The 27,574-nt window shown below is 42.0% G+C and overlaps 1 protein-coding gene across 1 annotated transcript in view; it reads left to right on the top strand.

Annotated features, from left to right (window-relative positions):
- Positions 1 to 1,139: 1,139 nt before the first annotated feature.
- PRRG1 (proline rich and Gla domain 1) overlaps positions 1,140 to 27,574 on the top strand; it is a 222,081-nt gene continuing 195,646 nt past the window's right edge. The window contains exon 1 of the mRNA XM_081115421.1: positions 1,140 to 1,190. The gene's annotated coding sequence lies outside the window, so the exon portion shown is untranslated. The remainder of the gene's footprint in view (positions 1,191 to 27,574) is intronic.

Raw genomic sequence — 27,574 nt, 5'->3', positions numbered from 1 at the left:
TATTCACATATTTAAGGGCAATTACCAGGCTCTGCCCCCCAAAATGCTCCCATCACAGCCAAACACTTACTTGGAAGGACTACTGTTTGGCCCTATGGCAATTCCTTTATTCTTAATAAGCCAAATGTTTCTCAATTTCATCATAACTAAAGTAAAAAGAAGAAGGGAAAATAATTTGGAATAAATCACTTCAGGCCTACAGGCCAATTCACTTTGGATTCACTCAGGTGTATTTCTTTTAATAGTTGATCTGAAGGCATGTGAGATCCCACAGCTAACCAGATTCTAAGCATAAAAGTATAGAAGTTAAAAACTAAGCACGCATGCAGCATGGAATAATAATCAAGTTAGACTTCCTAAAATGCTAAATGCCAGAAAACCTGTAACCATTAGGGCAAAGTCCAAACAGTGACACAGGTCAAGTATTCTGTTTCTCAGAGGGGCTTTTAGAAGGCTCAAATTCTAAGGTGGCTACCTAAAATACAGGGTCAAAGATAGATCTTATTTGACAACCCATGTTCTTCTTCCCAAGATATTCAAACATGTTCAAAACTCTTTTTAAGAAAAAAGCAGATCACTGTCACCAAAAGTCCAGAAAGAGCAGCAATATAATTTGTTTTCAGAGTAAGGGCTGAGTTGTAAATGTGGGCTGGGGTCTCATACAGCGAAGACATGTTAAATAGGACGCACTGCACAAGCGGTCTGTGGGTGAAAAATCTCCATGCCCCTCACCTCTGGATGGCTGAGAAATGCCAAGGATAAGGAGAATGGCCTGGGGTGGGGTGGATAAGGTGTGGGGAAATAGGCATGCAAAAGAGTGAAAGGCTAAGGGAGGATCCAAGGTGGCTCCAGGTGCCCAGGGGGACTGGCTAGCTTGGCTCAACTAAGCCGAGCTTTCTAGACAGTGAGTGTGGAGGGAACCAAGGCTTCTCTGCCAGTGTTATAAAACAGACCTCAATCCGGACGCCTAGAACCCTTAGTCTTCCACACCAAGACAGCGGAGGCCCTGCCCCTGCGTTTCCCACCCAGTCTGGCCCAGCCCCCCTCCTAACCCCGCCCTGCGCGCCCCCACTTCCTCCGCCCAGCCCATCAGCTCCTTGCTCAGGACTCCTACAGGCTGCGAGGCATTGGGAGCGCGCAGGCGCAGCTGGTGATTCGCAGAGCTGGGAGTAGCGGCGCGGGACGCCCTGGTGGGTGAGGTGGCCTTGCGGGCTCGCAGCTGAGGAACAAGATTCAGGCTGAGCTTCCCGAGAGGGTTTGGGGTGTGTGCGGGTGACTGTTCCGGGAAGCTTGGGTCCCGTAAGGAGAAATCGGCCATACAGGCGGCAGCAGGGTTGGCTGCGCTGCCTGGGAGTGTCCAGGGTACGGGCCTCGTGGGAAGCGGAGTGCCTGGTGGCGGGAGCGGGTGGGGGTATGTGTGAATAGAAAAATTAAAGGAAAGGGCTTCACAGGCTGGAAGTGCGTACTCAGGTTTGGCAGGACCGCGAGGCTTGTTAAGGGGGTTGGAGAGTGTCCCAGCTTCAAGTTCAGTACCCCTACTGGGTGCCCCTGAGCGGTGACCCGGGCCATCTCTTCCGCTGCTCTGTCGTATCAGAGTGCAGAGTTACCAGGGGCGTTCCTCATCGCTGGGGAGAGGATTTAGGGGACATGGGCAGTCACCCCAGGCTGTTGCCAAGGAGAGCACAGCGTTCTTGTGACTTCCCTTCTCCCGATCCCAGGGAATGTGCCCGTCTTCTGGTCCACTGTGGTCATGGACATTTTAACAAAGGCGATGACTGTTTTCTAAGCTGTGGCGGAGGGGGGTTGGTGGATGGGGTTAGAATGAGGCCCTCCTTTGGCCCTGGGCTTAGGGGAGCAGGGGAGCAGGCATGGAGGAAGTGGAAGGAAGGGAACTACCTTCTTGCCTCAGTATTTCCCCCCCCCCCCCCCTTCCTGGTCTGCTGATGTTGATCCGTGGTAGGAACAGCGTTGAGAGGGAGATAGGATTGGGAATTTGTATTCAGACTCAGGCTGCAGCCTCTGGTTTTGTAATTGGTCTGTTGATGTAGTCTTTAAATGTCCCTTCAGGAGAAATGAGAAAGTAATGGCATTTAAGAGGAAGTAATTGAAGGAAAGGGTGAAGAGGTGGTGTTAAAACTTAGAGCTAAATTATTGCCTTGTGATAGGCATAATATAAATAAAGCTAGACTTTGAAGGATATGAAGGTGATCCAGTCAGGGTAAGTGAAAAGTTGATTAGGGTGCTGTTGATTGGTTCAATCAAGAGTGAATTATTGTGTGTGTGTGTGTGTATGCGTGTGTGTGTGTGTGTGTGTGTATAGGTGCTGCCAAGTTCTTGGGAAGACTCACTTTTGAATCCTTAAAATGATATTGGGAATACAAAACACTAGGGCAAATATTGTAATATTTGATAAGGTTCTATGGCTTTCATTTTCAGGCTTAGCATCTTTATGAAAAATGATATATGTGCTCTCAAGCATGGATGTTGATTTTTTACTCATTTGTTTAACTTAATACAACAAAAATTGAACTTCCTCCTCCTCCACCCCTTTCCCTTGATTGTGAATTCTGTTTTATAAACATTTACTTTCAGATCTGAAATGTATTTAAAGGCACAGTTCCCTCCAACCCAAGTGTTAAGTGAACAGGTTTCTGTGCCTCAAAAGCAGAAAACCTATCCTGGCTCTTAGTAACTTCTATTTCCCACCCCCTCACTTAATTTATCCCTTCTCTACCTAAATGTAAAAGCACTTTTTCTTCATGGAACTTTTTTTTTTAAGTTAAACATAATTACTTAATATGATAAAATAGAGTATTTACGTTTTCTCTTTTTTTAGGATGTTTTTGCATCTTAAGAGTTTAGTTATATGATTAGGGATCCAAAAAAGGTCCATACATTGCAATTGGTTGATATTTTGTTGTTGCTTTAATCAATAGATCCCCTTGTCTGTCTTGTGTGTTTTTTTAAAGTTTCTTTATTGATTGAGGTATTATATATGTATCCGTATTCCCTCATTGCCCCCCTATACCCCCATTTGCTTGCATACAAGTCCTTTGGCAGATCTCTCCCACTTATCCCCTCCCTCCCCTACTTTCCCTCTGAGGTTTGACAGTCTGATCGATGCTTCTCTGTCTCTGGATCTGTTTTTGTTCATCAGTTTATGTTGTTCATTATATTCCATAAGTGAGTGAGAACATGTGATATTTATCTTTCTCTGACTGGCTTATTTCACTTAGCATAATGCTCTCCAGTTCCATCAATGCTGTTACAAATGGTAAGAATTCTTTCTTTTTTACCACAGCATAGTATTCCATTGTGTAGATGTACAACAGTTTTTTTATTACACTCATCTGCTGATGGGCACTTAGGCTGTTTCCAAATCTTAGCCATGGTGAATTGTGCTGCTGTGAACATAGGGGTGCATATGTCCTTTCTGGTTGGTGTTTCTGGTTTCTTGGGATATATTCCTAGAAGTGGGATCACTGGGTCAAATGGGAGTTCCATTTTTAACTTTTTGAGGAAACTCCATACTATTCTCTACAGTGGCTGTAACAGTCTGCATCCCACCAGCATTGCACGAGAGTTCCTTTTTCTCCGCATCCTCTCCAGCACTTGTCATTTGTTGATTTGTTGATGATAGCCATTCTGACAGGGGTGAGATGGTACTGCACTGTTGTTTTGGTTTGCATCTCTCGGATGATTAGTGACTTTGAGCATGTTTTTATATGTCTCTTCGTCTTCCTTCTGTCTTCTTTCGAAAAGTATCTATTTAGGTCCGTTGCCCATTTTTTGATTGGATTGTTTATGTTCCTTTTTTTTAAGTTGTATGAGTTCCCTGTAAACGTGGGAGATTAAACCCTATCAGTGATGACATTGGCAAATATGTTCTCCCATGCAGTGGGTTTTCTTGTTGTTTTGTTGATGGTTTCTTTTGCTGTGTACAAGCTTTTTATTTTGATGTAGTCCCATTTGTTTATTTTCTCTTTAGTTTCCATTGTCCTAGGAGCTGTATCAGTGAAGAAATTGCTTCAGCATATGTCTGAGATTTTGCTACCTGTGGATTCCTCTAGTATTTTTATGGTTTCCCATCTTATGTTTAAGTCCTTTATCTATTTTGTGTTTATTTTTGTGTATGGTGTAAGTTGGTAGTATAATTTCATTTTTTGGAAGGAATCTGTCTAATTTTCCCAACACCATTTGTTGAAGAGACTGTCTTGACTCCATTGTATGTTCATGCCTCCTTTGTCAAATATTAATTGAGCATAGTGATTTGGGTCAATTTCTGGGTTCTCTATTCTATTCCATTGATCTATATGTCTGTTCTTGCGCCAGTACCAGGCAGTTTTGAGAACAGTGGCTTTGTAATACAACTTGATATCTGGTATTGAGATCCCACCTCCTTTGTTCTTCTTAGGATTGCTGCAGCTATTTGGGGTCTTTTTTTATTCCAGATGAATTTTTGGAAAGTTTGTTCTAGGTCTGTGAAATATGTCCTTGGTATTTTAATGGGGAGTGCATTGAATCAATAGATTGCTTTGAGTAGTATGTACATTTTGATGATGTTGATTCTACCAATCCATGAACATGGTATGCTCTTCCATCTGTTTATGTCTTCCTCTATCTCTTTTTTCAGTGTCTTGTAGTTTTTCGCATATAGGTCTTTTACCTCCTCAGTTAACTTTATTCCTAGCTATCTTCATTTTTTTTGGGTGCAGTGGTAAATGGGATTGCTTTTTTAGTGTCTCTTTCTATAAGTTCACTATTGGTGTATAGAAATGCCATAGATTATTGTTGTAATTTTTTCTTCTGCTACAGTGCCAAATTCATTTATTAAGTTTAATAATTTTTTGATGGAGTCTTTAGGGTTTTCCATGTACAGTATCATGTCATCTGCAAATAAGGACAGTTTTGCTTCTTCTTTTACAATTTGGATGCCTTTTATTTCTTCTTCTTGTCTGATCACAGTGGCTAGTACTTCCAGTACTATGTCGCACAGGAGTGGTGAGAGTGGGCATCCCTGTCTTGTTCCTGTTCTTAGGGGAAATGGTTTTAGTTTTTGCCCATTGAGAATGATGTTGGCTGTGTGTTTGTCATATATGGCTTTTATTATGTTCAGGTATAATCCTTTTATTTCCACCTTGCGGAGAGTTTTAATCAAGAAAGGGTGTTGGTTTTTTTAAATGCCTTTTCTGCATCAATTGATAAGACTATGTAATTTTTAACTCTCAGTTTTTTATGTGATGTATCACGTTTATTGATTTGCGGATGTTGTACCATCCTTGCATCCCTGGGATAAATCCTACTTGGTCATGGTGTATGATCTTTCTGATACACTGCTGGATCCGATTTGCTAGGATTTTGTTGAGGATTTTGGCATCTATGTTCATGAGGGATATTGGCCTGTAATTCTCTTTCATTGTGTTGTCTTTATCTGGTTTTGGTATTAGCGTTATGCTGGCTTCATAGAATGAGCTTGGAAGTGTTCCTTCCTCTTGAATTTTTTGTAGTAGTCTGAGGAGGATAGGTTTTAGTTCTTCCTTGAATGTTTGGTAAAACTACCATGTGAAGCCGTCTGGCCCTGGACTTTTGTTTGCTGGAAGCTTTTTGATTACTGCTTCAATTACTTCTATAGTTAGTGGCCTATTGAGATTTTTAGATTCTTCCTGATTGAGTTTTGGAAGCTTGTATTTTTCTAGGAATATGTCCATATCCTTCAGGTTGTCTAGCTTGTTGGAGTAGAGTTGTTCATAGTATTTTTTAATAACCATTTGTATTTCTATGGGGTCTGTTGTTATTTTGCCTCTATCATTTCTGATTTTGCTTATTTGGGTCCTCTCTCTTTGCTTCTTGGTGAGCCTGGCTAGAGGTTCAGCAATCTTGTTAATCCTTTCAAAGAACCAGCTCTTGGTTTCATTGATTTTATGTATTTTTTTTTATTCTATGTCATTTATTTCTGCTCTAATCTTTATTATCTCCTTCCTTCTGCTCACTCTGGGCTTTTCTTATTGCTCCCTTTCTAATTCTTTGAGATGTAGAGTTAGATGATTTACTACCGTGTTTTTGTTTGTTTGTTGAGATAGGCCTGTAGAGCTATAAACTTCCCTCTCAGGACTGCTTTCATTGTGTCCCATAGGTTTTGGATCATTGTGTTTTCATTGTCATTAGTTTCCAGGATATTTTTAATTTCTTCTTTGATCTCATTGGTAACCCAGTCAATATTTAATAACATGTTGTTCAGCTTCCAAGTGTTTGAGTGTTTTGGCTTGTTGTTATTGTAGTTTATTTCTACTATTATGCCATTGTGGTCTGAGAAGATGCTTGGTATGATTTCAATCTTCTTGAATTTGGGGAGACTTTGCTTGTGACCCAATATGTGGTCTATTTTTGAAAATGTCCCATGTGCACTTGAGAAGAACTTATATTCCATGGCTTTGGGGTGAAATGTTCTGAAGATGTTGATTAGGCCCATCTGATCTAGTGAGTCATTTAGGATTCCTGTTTCTTTGCTTATTTTTTGTCCAGAGGATTTATCGGGTGATGTCAGTGGTGTATTAAAGTCCTTACTATTTTTTTATTGTTGTTAATCTCTCCCTTAATATTTTCCAGGAGTTTTGTTTATGTATTTGGGTGCTCCTTCATTGGGTGCATATATGTTTATCAGGGTTATATCCTCTTGTTTTATTAATCCCTTTAGAATTATGAAGTGGCCTTCCTCATCTCTTGTTATGGCCTTCACTATGAGGTATATTTTGTCAGATATTAGTATTGCTACTCCAGCTTTTTTTTTTCATTTTAATTTTCCTGTAATATATTTTTCCATCCCTTCACTTTAAGTCTGTGTGAGCCCCGTGTTCTGAGGAGAGTCTTTTGTAGACAGCATATATATGGGCCATGTTTTTATCCATTCAGTCACTCGATGTCTTTTATTTGGAGCATTTAATCCATTTACGTTTAAAGGTACTTGTTTGTAGCCATTTTTATTTTTTGTGCTCTTTCCTTCTTACCTTTATTTCTTGTTTTTGTTTTTACACCAATCCCTTTAGCATTTCTTGCATTGTTGGTTTGGTTGTGATAAACTCCCTTAGTTGTTGTTGTTGTTGTTTATTGTTTTTTTTGTTGTTGTTTTTTTTTTTGTCTGTGAAGCTCCTTATTTCCCATTCAATTTTGAATGATAACCTTGCTGGATAGAGTATTCTTGGATTCAGTCCCTTGCTTTGCATAACTTTGTAAATTTCCTTTCATTCTTTTCTGGCCTGATGTATTTCTGTTGATAAATCTTTTGATAATCTAATGGGAGAGCCCTTTTATATAACTTTCTGTCTCTCTCTTGCAGCCTTTAAGATTCTCTCTTTGTCTTGCACATTTGCCATGGTAATTATGATATGTCTTGGTGTGGGTCTTTTCAGGTTCATTTTGTTTTGGATTCTCTGTGCTTGTGTGACTTTTTTCTTCCCCACCTCAGGGAAGTTTTCTGACATTATTTCTTCATATAGGTCTTCTAACCATTGTTCCTCTTCCTGTTGTCCTGGTACCCCTATTATTATATTGCTTCGTTTCATGTTGTCCCATAGCTCCCTTTGGCTCTCTTCCTGTCTTTTAATTTTTTTTCTCCAATTGCAGTTCAGTTTGGCTGTGTTTTGCTTCCCTGTCTTCTAATTTGCTAATTCAGTCCTCCACTTCTCCTAGTTTACTGTTGAAACCTTCCATGGTGTTTTTTATTGCAGCTATATCACTCTTCATTTCTTCTTGATTCTTACCTAAATTGTTGAGTTTTTCATCCATCGGGTTTATGAACTGTATGACCCTTATGCTGAATTCTTTTTCTGACATATTGCATGCCTCTGTTTCACTTAGCTGCTTTTCTGGTAATGCCTCCTTTTCTTTCCTTTTGGGGTTCATTTGTCTACCCATTTTTGATCTCACAGAAGAATCTAGATGTTGAGTTGTGCAGGGCTTCTCCTTTGGTGGCAGTGACTCCTTGGGCTGCGGTTACTCCTCGGGCAGTCACGACAGCGGCTGCACCTCAGTTGGCAGCGGCTCCTCTGGTGGGTGCTGTTGGCAGCAGTGGGGGCTCCTCTCGCTGGCGGGGTGGCTTTTCACATACCTGCTGCTCCTTGGGCGGGGGCGGGCTGATCATGAGGCTGCTGCTTCTTGGATGGGGGTGGGCAGCTCACATGGTTGCTGCTCCTCAGATGGGAGTGGACTGCTCATGTGGCTGCCACGCCTTGAATGGGAGCTGGCTGCATGTGGCTCCTGCTCCTTGGAAGGGGTGGGCTGCTCATGAGGCTGCTGCTCCTTGGACAGGGGCAGGTTGCTTGCAGGGCTGCTGCTCCTCGTACGGGATCAGGATGCTCATGCAGCCTCTGCTCCTTGGATGGGGGCAGGCTTCTTGGGCAACTGCTGCTCCTCAGATAGTGGACGGGCTGCTTGCGCTGCTGCTTCTCCTTGGACAGGAGTGAGCTGTACGTGCAGCTGCTGCTCCTCAGGTGGAGGCAGTCCTCTTACCCGGCTGCTGCTCATTGGATGGGTGCAGGCTGCGTGTGGCTGCTGCTGCTCACATCAGTACAGTCTGCTCAGGGCTGCTGCTCCTCAGACATGGGCAGTCTGCTTGTGTCCCTGCTGCTTCTCAGATTGGGGCATGCTGTTCGGGTGGCTGATGCTCCTCAAATGAGGGCGGGCTGCTCACGTGGCTGTTGCAGCTTGGACGGGGGTGGGCTACTCACACAGTTGCTGCTCCTTGGATGGGGGTAGGCTGCTCATGTGGCTGCTGCTTCTCCGACGGGGGCAGGTTGCTTGCAGTTCTACTGCTCCTTGTATGGGGGTGGGGTGCGCGGTGCTGCTGCTCCTTAGTTGTTGGCGGGCTGCTTGTGCAGCTGCTGCTCCTCAGATGGGTCAGGCTGCTCGCATGGTTGCTTGCTCCTTGGGCAGAAGAGTTGGCCTCTCACACAGCTGCTGCTCCTTGGACAGGGGCACGCCACGTGAGGCTGCTGCTCTTCGGCCTGGGGTGGGCTGCTCATGGGGCTGCTGCTCATGTGGTCACACTGCCCTGGGTTAAATTGTTGGGCCGGTCAGAGGGGAATGCCCTTTGTAACTCACAGGAGCCTGCGCCTGCGGTGGCTGGAGACTCGGTGACCGTGGGGCCACTTCCGAGGTAGCAGGTCCCTGACATGGGTGGCCATAGAGTCCCAGGTGTTACTTGAGGGCACCCTGGGTGGAGGTAAGGCTGGACTTCCAGTTATAGCAGCTCTCCCCTTCAAAAAGGCGAGGCCTCTGAGAAAGAGCTGGCCTCCCCTTACTGTTTGCAATGGTAGCAGAGGCTGCCTAGTTAGGCAAGCTCAGTTAGCCTGCCCCTGAATGTCTGCAGGTTCTTACTGTGACTAATTCACACACACACACACACACACACACACACACACACACACACATACACACACACACACACACACACACCACATGACCACACACTCCTCTTTTGCTCCCTCACTCACTCATGCTCTCTCCCTCATGGCTGCCTTCTTTCTGCCTCTGTAGTTGGGTCTGAGATATTATTGACCATTTCGTGGATGTCATTTCCTCTCCAAGTGTCTGGTTATGTGGCTTGCTCTCTAGAACATTGACTGGAAAGGATAAAATTCTCCTTGACAAGACACAACAGAAAGGGAACAAAACACTAATGTACTCATGACATCGTAACCCCAATATAAATGACCAACTGAGAAAAGAGAATTTGTGGAAGGAAAAGACAGCAAAAATGATACCAAAGAGAGAGAAAGAAGGTAACAGAGAAAAGAAAAAGGAGGATATATATATATATATATATATATATATATAGAGAGAGAGAGAGAGAGAGAGAGAGAGAGAGAGAAAGAGAGAAAACGCCACAGAACAAACAGATAAACTAAAAAAATGCAAACAAACACCAAATATCCAGCAAAGAGAGTGGGGGCAGAATCTGTAGATGCTGAGTTTATATACAGAAAATAAGGTTAAGAATTGGATGAATATGTTCAGTATAGAGGAAGTAGAAAGGGGATGAGTGGATAAGAAGAAAGAGAATGAGAAGAAAATAATATTAATAAATTTACAAAAAATTATTTAAAAATGGTATAAAAATAAAAAATAGCAAATAAAATAAAATAGAATGATGGAAAATAATGCAAAAAGAAATAGAAAATAAAGCAACAAACAAAAAAAAAGAAAGTAAAAAAAAGCAGAAAAAAAGAGATAACAAAATAATAATAAAATAAAAATGAAAAAGTGAAGTGTTGTTCCTTTGCCTGGCTTAAGATCCGAGTCTTGTGTACTGTACTGTTTCTCAGTTTCCTGTTGCTGGGATTGTAGGCCTCTCTTTAGGCCAGTCCCTTTGGACTCTTAAGAACTATTCAGATTTTTTTTTTTAATTCTTTGTACCATTCAGGGTATAATCTGGGTGTGGCTGTATTGGTTGCCTGGAGACTGGATGGAAGGGCTATCTCTTCAGGAGAAAATGGCTGTCCAGGTCTGGGGCTCAGGTATGACTCAGCACCAGTCTCTCTGCCACTTCTCCTGGATCCTCTCCTCCCCCCAGACTCTCCCCAGACTCTACAAGTCCACACCTTCTTCACCTCAGCCACGGGTATGTGCCCATACCTGAAAGGTCCTGTGAACTAGGTTTAGTGAAGAAAAGCACAGGCTACAAAGAGGGGAAAGATTGCGCCTCTGCGAGCTCCTCTCCTGTCGGCACTGTGCGGCCTGGTCAGCCCTTCAGGCTTCCCCCTCTGGGCTCAGTCTTTCTTGACTGTGGACTCAGATCTAGAATCCCCTGCCACCAACAGTCCTGCGGACCTCCTTTCCACAGTCAGATGCTATGCCTGTCCCTAGGGATTGGGCATGGTGCTCTGTGGTTTCCCTCTGACCCTCTGGACTCAGAGGTCTGGCAGATCTCTCCTGCCCAGATCCTTGATTTTACCTTTTTCCAGGTGAGTCTCCTTTGCCAGTTCTGGGTGGATGTTATTCTTTTCAGCTGCTCATTCTGTCTGCTCCAGGACAAGGTTCAGGACACGCCCGTCTATTCTGCTGCCATTTTGTTACTCCTTGGTACTTTTTTTTTTTAAGTTCTACATTTTCTGTGGTCTTTAAACTCACTGAAAAAAAATCCAAACCACTGTGATTATAGCTTCCTCCTTAAAATTTTCCTCACCTAAACTTCCCATATTTCTGGGTTTTTCTTTAATTCTTTGGTCAACTTCAGTCATTTCTCCTGAGTCATCTTCTTAGGGTTCTGTCCAATACTTTCTTTCCCACTTTATGCAAGAGACAATAATATGGTGGTCAAGGGCATAGAATTTGAAGGCAACATATTAAACTTCCTTTTCTAAGTGTCAGTTTCTTTATCTGTAAAATGTAATTATAACACCTAATAACTGATATCAGGTATATTAACAGCATATCATAATATCAAAGTGTGGCTTTATAATACCTAAAAATAGTAACTATTTTTATTTGCTGTTTCTTAAAAGAAACAATTTCAGTAGCAATTAACTTCAAAATGTGGATGTATTAACATCTCCCATCCTGTTCGAGCTCCAGTCCTATATTTGTAGATTCCTTCCATATGTCTTCAACAAATGGTTTAGTACAAGTGGTTTTCAAACATCAGTGTGCACAATAATCACAAGAATGTGCAGATTTCTGGGCCCCATGCCCAGAGTTTCTGTTGTATGGAATGAGGCCTGAGATTTCATTTCTAACAAGTTTCCAAATGATAGTTGCTGGCCCTCGGGTCACACTGAGTGTCGCTGATCAAATGGCATTCAGACAAGATGGCAGGGAGGAAGGGAGAGGAGACCAAAGACCAAAAAGTTACCAAAGTTAAGAGAGGAGTGTGCTTAAAACTGATTGTATCAGATAGCATGTAAAGTTTAGAAAGGATAGATCTAAGAGAAGACAGCTGGATTTGGTGACCAGGAGCCCTTTTGTTTGTTTTTCGTATGTGTTGGATACAGAGGATTGATTTAATTATACACCCCAGTTGGTGAAACATTGTCATTATTATGACCAGAAAAACATATATGACAGGTATTTGAGATAATGGTTCTAATTGGGGTGACATTGGTCTACATGAACATATAGGTTTCAGGTGTGGTCTTCTGTGTTACAAGATCTCTATATTGCACCATGTGCCCATCACCCAAAGTCAAATCTTCTCCTGTCACCATATATTAGGACCCTCTTTTCACCCCTACCCCCTTCTCTCTGTCAATTACCACACTGCTGTTTGTGTTCACAAGTTTCAGTTTTATATTCCACATATTAGTGAAATCATATGGTTTTGTTGTCAGTTTCTTTTGCTGAGCAGAAGCTTTTTAGTTTGACATAGTCCCATTCATTTATTTTTGTTTTTTCAATTTTTAATTTTACTTATTAAATTTATTGGGTTGACATTGGTCAACATGAACATAGATAAGGCAAAATTAAAAAGGACAAATTGGTGCAAGTGTTTGCATGTATGTTCTCACTTATATATGTATGGGAATAACAGACAAAATATAAATCTTTCTTTTAGGACTTTTGACAGGAAATACTAAGTGCAGTGTTTGGTTATCCTGAAAACCTTGGGGACCATAATATTGTCAGTGCAGTTGACTTTTATAGTCTCTCAAGGAAATGGCTTTATACAATACATGCCAAGCTTTAACTCAACATTTACTGAACACCTTTGCTGTGTAAGGGGTGTGTATACTAGCTTTACCCTTTTTAAAGTAAAAAAAGTAAATGTTATTGAGCCCAATGAGTTGAGAGTTAAAGTGCCACAAGGCAGGGATAATCAGAGCTCTTAAAAATGCTCAATGGTCCTGGCTGGTATGGCTAAATGGTTGAGCATTGACCTATGAACCAAGAGTCCTCTGGTTTGATGCCTGGTCAGGGCACACACCTAGGGTGGTAGGCTTGATCCCTAGTAGGGGAAGTCCTTCTCTCTAAAAATCAATTTAAAAAAACATTAAAAATGTTCAATGGTTGCTCTACTTTCTTCGGTATTGAGTGGTAGTAACTGATATACTTATTTTCAAGCTCATTCACATACTGATGAAGAACTTGAAAGGCTTGTCAATTAAATGAGCCAGAATTTAAATAAGGATTTGAATTTATTTTTTTAAAAATATATTTTATTGATTTTTTACAGAGTGGAAGGGAGAGGGACAGAGAGTCAAAAACATCGATGAGAGAGAAACATCAATCAGCTGCCTCCTGCACCCCCCCCCCACCGGAGATGTGCCCACAACCAAGGCACATGCCCCTGACCAGAATCGAACCTGGGACCCTTCAGTCCGCAGGCCGACGCTCTATCCACTGAGCCAAACCGGTTACAGCAAGATTTGAATTTCTTAGGTGCATTTTTTTTTAGTACCTTGAAATTTAGAACTTAGGATTTCTTTAGGAAAATCTGTTGTATTTTACATCCCTGACTTGAACTAACTATCTTGTGTTCTATTTTTCCCTTTTTTTAAAACTGTGTTTTTAGAAGATATGTATTATTTTCTGGAGTGCTAGGTAACCAAACTCTTCCATTTAAATGACAAAGTCTTGTTACTCAGAGCACTGTATGTTCTGCTCCAGTCTGTCTTCAATGTGTCTGTTCTTTGTGGTTTGGTTTCTAATGTTATGCATTCTAATTTTGTAAAAAAAAAAAAAAAAAAAATCGATGTGACTAACTAGCCACAGTAATCCTCTCTGACATGTTTGTTTCAGGGAGGAAGCTGGCAAAGTTAAAAACATATGACTAGTTTTAAAATTTGCTGTAACTGGAAAAAAAGTTAATGGAATATATTCTTCGTCTTTTACTCTGTGTTAGTATTACTCATGGGTCCAGAGTAATGATTTTGGCAAGGATATATTTACTTTCCTATGTAATTTTATCATACTTCAGTATCTTACTTATTTTTCCCTAGGATTTATCACAAAAATATTACTACATACAGAAGAAATTTTTTCCTTAGACTCATAAACAGTCTGAAAATGCAAATGTTTTTGTTGTAATAATATGAGCTATATTGCAAAATCAATATGTTCTTTGAATTTTAAAGTTCTTTAAAATGAAAATGTAGGTGTTAATATTTATTATTAGCATTTACTTTGATTCTTTCTCTAAACTATGAATGTTCATCCGGTTTATAGAATTGACCTTTGCAGTTTTGAATAGTCAATTCTCATTGCTATTGTCCGAGTTCAAGATTTATTACTTCTTTCCTCACACTATAACCATGTCCTTTTTAATGGTCTCTCCAGTCATTTATTACCAGTCCTTAACCCAAATGTGCCCATCCACAGATACTTGAAAGCCTCCAACCTGCAGGTACTACCTTCACAGTGCTTCTAGAAAGCCCCATCCACCTATATAGACCTAACCACTTTCTCAAATGTTGTTTATGCCTAATCATTCTAAGTTGGCTGCCACTTTTTCTCATTTCTCATTCAAATGCAAATGTGTTCCTCATTTGCATTTCAGTTCTTAACCATTTAATTGGGGCTAGTTCTCTGCCAGATTCTCAGCCTCATTAGCCAGGCATCAGAGTATCTATATTATCTTTATCTATTTAGTTTATGCCTGGTTCCCAGCACCAGCATTCAGGATGCTGAATATTTCTGGACTCCTTGCCATTGTAGTGGGTTGACTTTAGCCTACTTCATCAGGGCTGATAAGAGGAAGAAGATAGGAGGGTCCTCAGAAGACCAGGAAGGGGACTGTGGAAAATCCTATATAGTTTTGCTTTTTCTCTGAAATCCAAATCCACTCTTGGAAGCTATATCCTTCATAGGAATATAGTGAATTCCTTATTCAGAAGATTGCCCAAATTATTTTTTCTTCTCATATATCAAGAAACTACAACACATGGATTATCTTCCTTAATAATCTATAATAATAAAAGTGTAACATGCAAATTGACCGAATGGCTGAGCAGTGGAATGACCATCCGGACGACTTTCTGTACGAAGCCGAGGCTGCGAGGGCCACGGCAGCTGGGGCTTCAAAGGCCTACTCTTGCACGAATATCATGCATCAGGCCTCTAGTAGTAATAATAACAACAACAGCAATGACAATAACCTGCTAAATTTTACCAGATATTTAACTTTCATTATTTTTATTACCTTGTACAGTACATAACATTCATCCCTATTTTATAGGGAGGACACTGCATTTCAGAGAGGTGCAGTGCCCCAGTTTACTTTGAGGTATGTGGTGGAGTTGGAATTCTAATCTAGATCTGTCTGACATTAAATCTAGGAGCTTTTTTCAGGAGGCCCCATTGCATGAAGCATGCTTTTGGGCTGCCTCTTCCGATTGTCTGTTTTACACAGTAAACACATAGTGAAACTGTTTAAGAAGAGAAACACTATGTGTGCATTTCCAGCATCATCATTAAGTGCTTAATGAATGTTGAATGAATAAGAGGATACCATGTAAATTAGTTAGAAAGGGTAGTTGCCCTTAGTTTAACATGGTGGCAAGCATATGGTAGATGCTCAAAAATATTTGTTGAATTGATGAGCTTATCCATTCAAATATCATTGAATTAAATTATCAACTGTGCTCTTATTAATACAAATAATGGTGAATATAAGTATTTGACTCATAGATCTAGTCTTTTTGTGAAGAAAAAAATGGATTTTAATGGATTCTTTTTGCTTTGCATTCCTCTAAAGCAGCGGTTCTCAACCTGTGGGTCGAGACCCCTTTGGCGGTCGAACGACCTTTTTACAGGAGTTGCCTAAGACCATCCTGCATATCAGATATTTACATTACGACTTAGAACAGTAGCAACATTACAGTTATGAAGTAGCAATGAAAATAATTTTATGGTTGGGTCACGACATGAGGAACTGTATTTAAAGGGCCAGAAGGTTGAGAACCACCACCTAAAGAATAATTCATATCATATGATCAACTCTACTTTTATTTTTTTAATTTTTTAAATATATTTTATTGATTTTTTACAGAGAGGAAGGGAGAGGGATAAAGAGTTAGAAACACCAATGAGAGAAAAACATTGATCAGCTGCATCCTGCACACCCCCTACTGGGGATATGTCTGCAACCAAGGTACATGCCTTTGACCGGAATTGAACCTGGGACCATTCAGTCGCAGGCCCACGCACTATCCACTGAGCCAAACTGGTTAAGGCATCAACTCTACTTTTAGAAGAAGGCTTCCTTTATGCACTCCATCTTACTAGACCTCTTACTCATTCACTTCCTAAAATTTCTTTTTTGACTTCTGCCTTTTCCCTGTATAATGCCATCCATTTGCATGACTTCAGTTTCATTCTGCACACTGACAATTCCCATAGCTCTATCCAGTCATAATTTTTCTTTGAAGATTCAGGGTCCTATAAATGACTATTTGCCTTAACCTAAAATGTCTTAAACAGAACTTCTCTTTCTGCCCACTAATATGCTATATATATGCTACTACTTCTTTGTGTCCCATATTGTTAAAAGGGAAGGAAACTCTGTAGTCAGAATGAAGTCCTTGGGGTAAAAAAGCAGCCTGAGTATAAGCACAAATATGACCACATGAGGTTCCCTTAGCCACTTCGTTGGAGAAATCATAGTCTTCATCCTAAAGCAGCGGTTCTCAACCAGTGGGTCTCGACACCTTTGGGGGTCGAACGACCCTTTCACAGGGGTAGCCTAAGACCATCAGAAAACACATATATAATTACATATTGTTTTTGTGATTAATCACTATGCTTAATTATGTTCAATTTGTAACAATGAAAATACATCCTGCATATCAGATATTTACATTACTATTCCTAACAGTAGCAAAATTACAGTTATGAAGTAGCAATGAAAATAATTTTATGGTTGGAGGTCACCACAACATGAGGAACTGTATTAAAGGGTCACGACATTAGGAAGGTTGAGAACCCCTGTCCTAGTGTTTAAGGCCCCTAAATTAAGGTGTTTATAGTAGTCTGCATCACCCCCTCCAAAGGGGTTTTTGTCTTTCAATGCTTTTCTGTCAGTTGACTTTCATTACCTCCTTTCCTCTCTCTTATTACCTTCTTTTCTCAAGCATCACATATGAGAGAATATACTCTGATTATCATTTATAACAAGTTTCATTCTAAATTTTATCTAAAAACAAGTCTTGGGATTCAAATCTTACTTTTTTAAAAAAATATATTTTATTGATTTTTTTACAGAGAGGAAGGGAGAGGGATAGAGAGTCAGAAACATCGATGAGAGAGAAACATCGATTCAGCTGCCTCTTGCACGCCCCCACTAGGGATGTGCCCGCAACCCAGGTACATGCCCTTGACCGGAATTGAACCTGGGACCCTTCAGTCCGCAGGCCGACGCTCTATCTGCTGAGCCAAACCAGTTAGGGCTCAAATCTTACTTTTCACATAACATTTTAATTGGCTACAATAATCATATAACAGTAAATTACTTTGAGTGTCTATCTGTAGCCCTTAATTAGTGAAGATAATTATATTGGATTTTCATTGCAGTTTCTACATCTGTAGAACTCTCTGAAGGTTTTTGTGGATTCCCACTCTCCATACCCCCCATGGTCTGTTCCTGTCCTACCTGGATAATAGACCATGAGTTGTTTTGTGCAATTAGCTCTTACCTACATCATGGGAATGTCCCTGGTTTCCCCTTCTTGTGTTATAGTTACTGGACTTCAACTGATAGTATTATGTGTGTTTTTTTTTGTCACATTACTACAATGGCATGTGGTTTTTCTTCTTTTTTCCTTCATCACACACTGAGCAGGACTTGTTTGTCTGAAACAGTATATGAATTGTCTTCCAACAGCATTAAGTCAGATGTTGTCTCTGTATAATACTGGCAAAGAAATCTTAAGCATTCCTTTCCTACATTTAGTCATATTAAAGATAAATGAATAACTAGTATTTCATTCTTTTTATTCAAAAAATGTTTAAAATAACTCATAGTATTGATGGAAGCTACAGAATCTATTAAGATGACCCAAAATTAATGCACTTCTAGTTTCCATTTTTCATAGGTAAGTCTTAGTTGCTATATGATCATTCATTGTCCATATCGATATTTAAAGAAATATATTTCGAGAACCAAGATGGCGGCGTAGGGAGTAGACCTGTGCATGCTGCCTCCCACAACATCATTGAAACTACCAACTATTAGACAAAGAACCACCATTCAGAACCATGGGGAAGTTGGCCCAGTGGAAGTTCTACAACTGGAAGGAAAGAAAGAAGCTCAGTGAGACTGAGTAGGAGTTACAGAGGCGCCAAAAACAGAGGTACACAGTCGCACGCCATGCAGGCTGCAACAGGATGCACGGTTTTTTTTCAATCGGATTGCTCGGGGCGGGTCTCTGAGGCCCCAGACCCCATGGGGAGAGGCGGCACAGCCTTGCAATGGTTGGAAAGCGAGGGAGGCTCTGGTGCGCAGCTGCTCGCCGGCACTGGGGAACGCAAAGTCCCGGTGTCCCAAAGAGGCGAGGAGCCATGGAGATGCTGCCATTGCTATTTGCTCTGCCCTGGCAACTCCCTGAGACCCCGCCCTACTCAATTTACATCCTCATCCAAGCTGTGCCAGAGGCACAAGAGGAAACGCCTGCGCTTTTACAAACTCAAATCCACTGAGCTGGTTCGGGCGGGATCATGAGGCACCAGACTCTACGGGGAGAGGTGGCATGGCCTTGCAGCCATCAGAAAGTGAGGGAGGCTCTGTCGCGCAGCTGCTCACCAGCACTGGGGGATGTGAAGTCCCAGAACCCCAGAGAGGCGAGGAGCCATGGAGACGCCATTGCTATTTGCTCCTCCCTGGCGACTCCCTGAGACCCAGCCCTAATCAATTTACATCCCCATCCAAGCTGTGCCAGGGACACAAAAAGACCCACCTGCGCTTTTGCAGCCTAACCGAACAAATTGCAGACTTCAACTCCACACACCCATGGGAGACACACTCAAGAAGCAGACCCAGGAGAACCAAGATGGCAGCATAAGGTACAGACCTGTGCGTGCTGCCTCCGACAACAACATCGAAACTACCAACTATAGGACAAACAGCTATCATACGGAACCATGGGAAAGCTGGCCCAGTGGAAGCTCTATAACTGGAAGGAAAGAAAGAAGAGCATTGAGACTGAGTAGGATGTGCAGAGACACCAAGTACAGAGCCCAACCCAACTACTGCAGATTTCAACTCCTCGCATAGAAAGAAGAGCATTGAGTCTGAGTAGGATGTGCAGAGGCACCAAGTACAGAGCCCAACCCAGCAGGCTGAAGATTTCGGCTTCTCGCATCCGGGAGGGACGAACTCAGGGGGCGGAGTTGGGTTCGGGGCAGGCCAGGGCCGGGCCCAGCTGGGCTGGCGATGTGGAACCGCTGAACCAGCAGGCGCACAAGCACGCCCACCGGGTTCAGTCTCGCGTGGGACATTGGGGGACAGCAGACGGGCAGTCTGTGCACTTGGTGGAGGGCGAAGTCCAAGCAGGCGTGCTGGATGTTCAGCCACCAGGAACACCTGGAGATTTTGTCTGGTGGGGAGCCGCCCAGCAGGGGACAGAGTGCCAAACTTTGTGTTTCCCCGGTGAGGCTGGGACGGCCTCAGTGAGGTCGGGACAGCCCCGGTGAGGTCGAGACGGCCCTGGTGAGGTCGGGACAACTCTGATGAGGTCGAGACAGCCCTGGTGAGGCAGAAACGGCCCTGGTGAGGCTGGGACGGCCCCGGTGAAGTCGGAATGGCCCCGGGGCGGTTGAGATGGCCCCGGTGAAGTCAGGACAGCCCCGGTGAGGTTGAAACCGCCCCGGTGAGGTAGGGATAACCCTGGTGAGGTAGGGATGACCCCAGTGAGGTCGGGATGGCCCCGGTGAGGTCAAGACGGCCCTGGTGAGGACGAAACGGCCCCGGTGAGGTTGGGACGGCTTCAGTGAGGTTGGGACAGATAATGGGGACCAGTATAGACTGATGAACAGGGGTAGATGCAGAGGCAGAGCAGCATTGAGCAGACTGTCAAACTACAGTGGGAAGCCTGGGGAGGGTTTGGGAGGGGTTAAGAGATAAACTGAAGGACTTATATGCATGCATATAAGAATAACCAATGGACACAAGACACTAGGGGGTAGGGGAGGCCGGGGGAATGTCAAGGGGGGGGGCGGGAGGAGACATATGTAATACTCTTTGTAATACTTCAAGAAATAAAAATTATGTAAAAAAAAAGAAAAGAAATATATTTCAAACTCACTTCGTTGTAGATTCCCCAGCTAGCCAGGACTAAGGTAGACTGTCTCAGAAAGCACTGATATGGGATTATTTATAGCCTAAGGTTCTATTACTGTCTGGGATAGATGTTTCTGATTATACTGGACTGGTTGTTTTAGAGCCATAACCGTTGACCTGACCTTACTCTATTTGACCAGAAGTAGCAGCATTAATTCCAGGGAGTATTACCAGACCCTTTTCTAGGACTAAAGGTCAGTAGTTAGGGAATTCATATAGCTGGTATAGTACTTCGTTCATTGTACACTACACATATTTTCCACCGATCGGCCTACTGTATTTGGAGTGGTTAATTCCATTATTCTGTATGGATAGAAGACAGGATTATTCTGTTAAAAACTTCACACTTACCTCACTCCACCATCACTTTCTTTTCATTAATTCAGGGCCCCACTGAAATACTCAGTGTCACCTCTTACTAAGTGCTTCAGAAATTTTGGCATTGAATATCATTCCAGTAATTCTGGTCCTTGGGGAAGCAAATAAGGTCAATATGTTGTAGAAAAGCTTCTCTGTGTGGCACCCTGGCAACCTTGCTTGTCTTCACTCAGGCCACCCGGACAATGTTTGACTGTAGTCAAGGCAAAATACCCTGCTTAGAGCAAAGGGAGATAAGCAGCCTAGTGAGGAGCTGACATGAAGCAGTTTCTCATAACAGACCTTGTGGGAAACTGCCATAAGGCCATTTCTCATCCATCTCCTAGTTTCAGTTGAGTGCAGGACTTTCTACTTTATACTCTGTGGGGTACAACTTCAGGTATCTGTAAGTCTATAAAACTGCTTGGGTTTAGTTTAGAGGTGGATCATCAACAGCAGCATGCCACATCCCTTGGACCATCTGTTATCTGGTCTCTCCTATTTGATGTCATCATGTGGGACTAGAGACTTGATTTACTTACATCATGCTGATTTGGCTTTTGCTGTCTATGTAAGTAATAAATTGTCTGACTCCATTTGAGCGCATTATATCCTTACCAGCTGAAACTATGCAAGTGTGGTAAGCCAACCTAACAGCTATAGTAGTAATACTTGTGGCCCCATTAGCCATTGTGTTGCTGCTTTGCGAATGTTTGTCTCTGTGACACAGGGGCTTTCACTGGCCAAACAATCAGCTGCTACTTGTACCATGACATGCTCTTTGAACCTTCTTCTTGTCTCTGGACAGAATGGAGCAAGCCCCCAGTTTTCAGGTGAACAGAAGCCAGTGCTTTCTATTGGAATTATCCTTTTCTCACATTGAAAGGCCAGGGAAAATACCAAACCCTGGTCATTGGAAAATCGTATTTATACAATTGGAAAGGCCACACAAATTCTGAAGCTTCCCACTATACATACACCTAAGTATGTTAGGAAACAAAGCCTAATCACAGTGGTTGGGCCTACTCAGAATGCTATACTTTATTTATTTAATCCTCACATGAGGATATTTTCCCATTGATTTTTAGAGAGAAGTGGAAGAGAGAGGGAAAGACAGAGAGAAATATCGATGTGAGAAAAACACATGGATCAGTTTCATCCTGCACGACCCCGACCAGGGCTGGGAAGAAACGTGTAACCGAGGTACCTGCTCTTGACTGGAATCAAACCCAGGACCCTTCAGTCTGCAGACTGATGCTCTATCCACTGAGCCAAACTGGCTAAGGCAGAAGGGTGCATTCCTACTCAGGAGGTGGTTTCCTCCTGCTCATAGACCCTGTGGTCTCTTCTGTCTGTGGAATTTTGGTTTCCAAAGAAAACAAATGTTTCCCCATACAAACATCTACAAAATATTATTATTTTGGTATTAGATCTGGGAAAAATAGAAGACAACATAGAAGGTAATTTCTATTTATATATATACTAGTGGCTTGGTGCATGAAATTCGTGCATGGGAGAGGGGTGTTCCTCAGCCCAGCCTGCACCCTCTCCAATCTGGGACCCCTCAAAGGATGTCCTACTGCCGGTTTACAGGGATCGGGCCTAAACCAGCAGTCAGACATCCCTCTTGCAACCAGGGATTGCTGGCTCCTAACTGCTCACCTGCCTGCCTGCCTGCCTGCCTGATTGCCCCTAACCACTCTGCCTGCTAGCCTGCTTACACTCAACTGCCCCCTGCCGCCGGCCTGCTTGCCCTCACATGCCCCCCGCCAGCTTTGTCACCCCAACTGCCTTCTGCTGGTCTGCTCATCCCTACCTCCCCTCCCCACTGGCCTGCTCACCCCCATCTGCCCCCCTGCTGGCCTGCTCACTCCAAACTGCCCCCCTGCTGTCCTGATCACCTCCAGCTGACCCCCACTGATATCTTGCTTGCCCTTAACTGGCTCCCCTGCTGGTCTGCTTACCCCCAGTGGCCCCGTCCCCCACCAGCCTGATAACCCACAACTGCCCTCCCCTCTTGGCCTCTAACCGTCTCTACCTCAGCCCCGCCACCATGGCTTTGTCCAGAAGAATGTCCAGAAGGTCTCCTGTAAGGTCTCTCAGTCTAATTAGCATATTACCCTTTTATTAGTACAGATAGAGGCCTGGTGCATGGGTGGGGGCCAGCTGGTTTGCCCTGAAGAGTGTCCTGGATCAGGATGGGGGTTCCCTTGGGGTGTGGGGTGGCCTGGGCTAGGGGCCTGTGGTGGTTTGCAGTCTGGCCATGCCCCCATGGGGTGAGGGTTCCCACTGGGGAGCGTGGCCAGCCTGGGTGAGGGGCTGAGGGCTGTTTGCAGGCTGGCCACACCCCCTTCAGGGTGGGGGTTCTTGCTGGGGTGCCTAGCCAGCCTGGATAAGTGGCTGATGCCTATTTGCCAGCTGGCCACAGCCTTGGGCAATCCAGGCTCCCAGACCCTCCTTTAGTGGAGGCCACAGCGGCTGGAAGCAGGTATCTGGGATTTATCTTCTATAATTGAAACTTTGTAGCCTTGAGTGGAGCACACTGCCTGCCAGGGCAGGCAGGAAGCTTGGCTTCCTCCATTGCCAGGGGCAACCCAAGCCTCCTGTTTGCCCCAGCTCCGTGGCCGCCATCTTGGTTGGGTTTATTTGTGTACTCATTCCTGACTGTCTTGTGGGCATGGCTTGTGGGTGTAGCAGAGGTATGGTCAATTTGCATGTTTTTCTTTTATTAGATAAGATTGATTTCAGAGAGGAAGGGAGAGCAAGAGAGAGAAACATCATTGATGAGAGAAAAATCATCAATCAGCTGCCTCCTGCACGCCCCCTACTGGGGATCCAGCCCGTAACCTAGGCATGTGCCCTTGACCAGAATCGAACCCAGGACCCTTCAGTCCGCAGGCCAATGCTCTATCCACTGAGCCAAACAGCTAGAGTTATTTATATATTTTTTGAAAAATTTTGTATAGCATTTGTTGATTTTATATAATGATCTTCTTAAATTTAGACATTTAAGGATATAAACTTTCCTCTAAGCACTACTTTAACTGCATTTCACAGATTTTAATATTGTGTTTTTATTACCATTTCATTCAAAATATGGTCTAACTTATTTTGTAGTTTATTATTTGATCTAGTGGTTAATATTTGGAATTTTATTTTTTACTTTCTAAATATGTATGCTTTTCCTTTTTTCCATATTGGTACTAATGGGGAAAATGTTAACCTACAGGTGTGGTTGCTAACTCCTTTATTGTCTCTAAAGGAACCTAGAAACATGAGTGACCCTTGGTTAACCTCTTGGAATGTAGCTCTCTGAATGCTTTTTTGTTCATGGTTGATTTTTGTTTTGTACAGACCATGCTGTAATAGACATGTTTGTCAGAATTACTTTGTACAAACATCCAGATTGATGATGTGTACTTGGTTTCATTGTTGTGGTCCTAAGCTTTTAGTTAGTGTAGCTGGTTGCATAGCAGGATATGCCAGTACTGGAGCCATGAACACTGAAATACAAATGTTCTTTCTGATCTAATCTGAGATATTTTGTACATGACCCTGTATTTTGCTACTAGAGAGAAAGCATGTATAAGAAGTCTGTGTCTGACCTGTCTGAATTCCACCCAATGCGTATCATTTTCTTGCTGCTTTAATCTGTACCTTTGATGTGATAAATGAATCTTAGTCCTGAGAATAATTACTGTTGAGTCCTTCTGGTGAACCAGAAACTTGAGGGTTGTCCTATGTGTCCTAAAACTGTATTATAATTTAATTTTATTGTGGTCAGAAAACATACATTATGATTTCAGTTTTCTTAAAAAAAAAGTATTGAAAATTGTTTTACAACCTACAATGTGGTCTCTCCTGCTAAGTGTACCAGGTAAATCTGAAAAGAATGTGTATTCTGCTATTATTGGGTATATTTTTCTATAAATATTAGGTAAAGTGACTGATAATGCCGTTCAGATCTTCTGTGTTTCTGTAGATTTTTTTAACCTAGTTCAGTCCGTTGCTGAGACAGGAGTGTTAAAAGTCCCCACCTATGATTGGGAAATTCATTTTTTCTCCATTCGATTTTGTCAATTCCTGTTTCATACATTTTAAAACTCTGTTGTGGGATACATACACATTTGGGATAATGTCTTCCTGTTGAATTGACCCCTTTATCATTATGAAGAGCCATGGTTTTATCTCTAGTAATGTATTTGGGTTTTAAATTTGTCTTGTGATATTAGTGGTCATACCAGTCTTTTGCTTACTCTTTTCAAGGTATATATTTTTCATCTGTTCACTTGTAATCTGTCTGTGTATTTCTACTTAAAATGAGTGTCTTTTAAATGGTGTATCCTTGTGTGTATGTTTGTTTTATTTTTGCCTTCTGACAATCTCTGCCTCTTAATGGGGATATTTTTAGTCCAATAATCTTTAATGTATTTATTGACATGATTGGGCTTAGGCCTAATATTATTTTAGCTGTGTGTGTGTGTGTGTGTGTGTGTGTGTGTGTGTGTGTGTGTGTTTTACCATTTTTATAGTGGCTGTACTAGGCATAACAGTATACAAACATAACTTTTCATAGTCCACTTAATTAGTTAATAATGTACTACTTAGTACATTAGTTAATAGTGTACTACTAAAAGTAAAACATGGAAATCTTACAAACTTATAGGCCCACATGTCTATCCTTTTTGTCATAGCTGTTATAAGTACACACACCACAAGACATTGTTATTATTTTAGTTTTAAACAATTATTGGTTTATAAAGAAATTTAGAGGAACAAAGCAAAATATAGTCTTTTGCATTTATTTAGCCATTTACCATTTCTGATGCTCTTTATTTATTTATGGGTATCCCAATTCCACCTGGTATAATTTCTCTTCCATCTAAATAATTTCTAGCATTTCTTACAGTGCAAGTCTGCTGCCAACAAATGCACTTATGTGCAGGTCTGCCAGTGACTAATGCTTTTAGTTTTATTTTATCTGAAAATATCTTTATATTGTTTTCACTCTTCAGTTATATTTTTGCTGAATTTAGAATTCTGTTGTTCCAGTCTTTCTGTTCTCCATGGTTTCTGATGAGAAGTTAACCAGTTCTCTTGACTGTGATACCTCCAGGTTTGATCTTTATCTTTGTCTTGCAATGGTTTACTATGTCCTTTAGCTGGGCTGCTCTGTGTTTATTCTGCTTCGTATTAATTTAGTATTTTGTATCTGTGAATTACTGTCTTTCATCAGTTTTGGGAAATTTTCACCCATTATTTTTTCAAATACTTTCTCTTCTCTTCATCTGATATTATAATTACACTTACTTATGACTGTTTAATATCACCTAACAGGTCTCTGAGCTTCTGTTCATTTTGTTTCAACTTTTCTATTCTTCACCTTTTGCAATTTCTATTGATTTGTCTTTAAGTTCACTTACTCATTCCTCTGTCATGTCCATTTGGCTGTTAAGGAAATCTAGTGGGGGGGTTTTTTGTGTTTATTTTATTTATTTATTTATTTTGTGTGTGTGTGTGTGTGTGTGTGTGTGTGTGTGTGCCAGAAATTGTAAATTTTATTCTAAAATTTATTTTTTCACTAGAGGCCGGATGCACAAAATTCACGCAAAGAGCTCAGCCTTCGTAGCTGTGGCAGCTTGCCTCTGCCCTCATAGCCCCGGCTTCATCTGGAAGGTCGTTTGGCTGTCTGGTCTAATTAGCATATTACACTTTTATTATTATGGATTGTTCCTATTTCTCTGCTGAGGTTTTCATGAGTTGATCATTGTGATATCTCTGCCATAATTGATTCTGGTTCTGATGCTTTTCCCATCTCATCATTGTTTTATGAGGGGCATTATTATGCTTTGATATTTTTGTTGAAGGCTGGAGATGATGTATTGGATAAAGGGAATTCAGATAAATCAGCCTTTACTGTTTATATGGCCAGAGATTAGGCTGTTTTTATTTTTTGCTGTAGCTGTAGGTATCAGAGGATAAAATTTCCTCCAGTGTCTTACTTTTAAAAACAAATGTTTTTTTATTAATTTCAGAGAGGAAGGGAGAGGGAGAGAGAGATAGAAACATCAATGATGAGATAAAATCATTGATTGGCTATTTCCTGCATACACAACATGGTCATGTGCCCTAACTGGAAATTGAACTGTGACCTCCTGGTTCATAGGTCAACATTCAACCACTGAGCCACACCCTCTGGGCCTGGTATCTTTGTTTTTCACTCTCCTGTTGTCTTTGGGTTTTCCTAGGGATTTGTTCTTAGATGATGTCTGAGATTTGCAGTTCTTTCAGTTATTTTCTCCTATTACTACACAAGAGTCCTATGTGGTAAGGTGTGGGGAGAGAGGAAATGTTCTATAATTCTGTGATCATGTCTCAGTGAGCCTATGCTCCTTGGCAGTGACCTTTACAAATTACTTCTCAGTTTGTTTTGTTTTTCTCCCCCCTTACATGATGCAGGGAGGCTAAATGGGGGCTGGAATTGGGTATTTACCCCATGTGGAAGGCTAGAGGAGTGTTAGAACCAACTGGATATTTGGGGATTTTAAGACAATTTAGATATTTCACTTCGCCAAGGTTGGTTAGGCTCTGGTAAGTAGTTTCTCTTGAGGTCAGGTCTTGTGAAGGAAAGAATGTTCTGGGCATATTATAAAATGGCTACTTTTTCCCTCCCCCTGTTGAAAGTCTGAGGGAATTTTTCTTTGATCTTCACTGTAGGAACCTGGTAGAGTTCATACAGGTAAAACTCCCCAAAGTGTGAAGGTCCTCCTAAGATTGGACTCCCCGGGAGTTTTTAATTCTTAAACTTGTCAACACTGAGCCTCCAGCAATCAATGACAGTTTAGGTTTTCCTACTCTGGTATTGCTTCTGGCGTTTTCTGTTCCTGGGCTTCTGCTTTGGTAATTTGGATTTTCTGTGTCTACCTGTTGTCTACACAGGTTTGGAGGCAGTGGTTT

Source organism: Myotis nattereri, assembly GCF_964212035.1.
Source record: "Myotis nattereri genome assembly, chromosome: X".
In the NCBI taxonomy this organism is placed as follows: domain Eukaryota; kingdom Metazoa; phylum Chordata; class Mammalia; order Chiroptera; family Vespertilionidae; genus Myotis; species Myotis nattereri.
The sequence above is the reverse complement of the archived record's forward strand: the minus strand, read 5'-3'. Positions and strand labels throughout refer to the sequence as shown.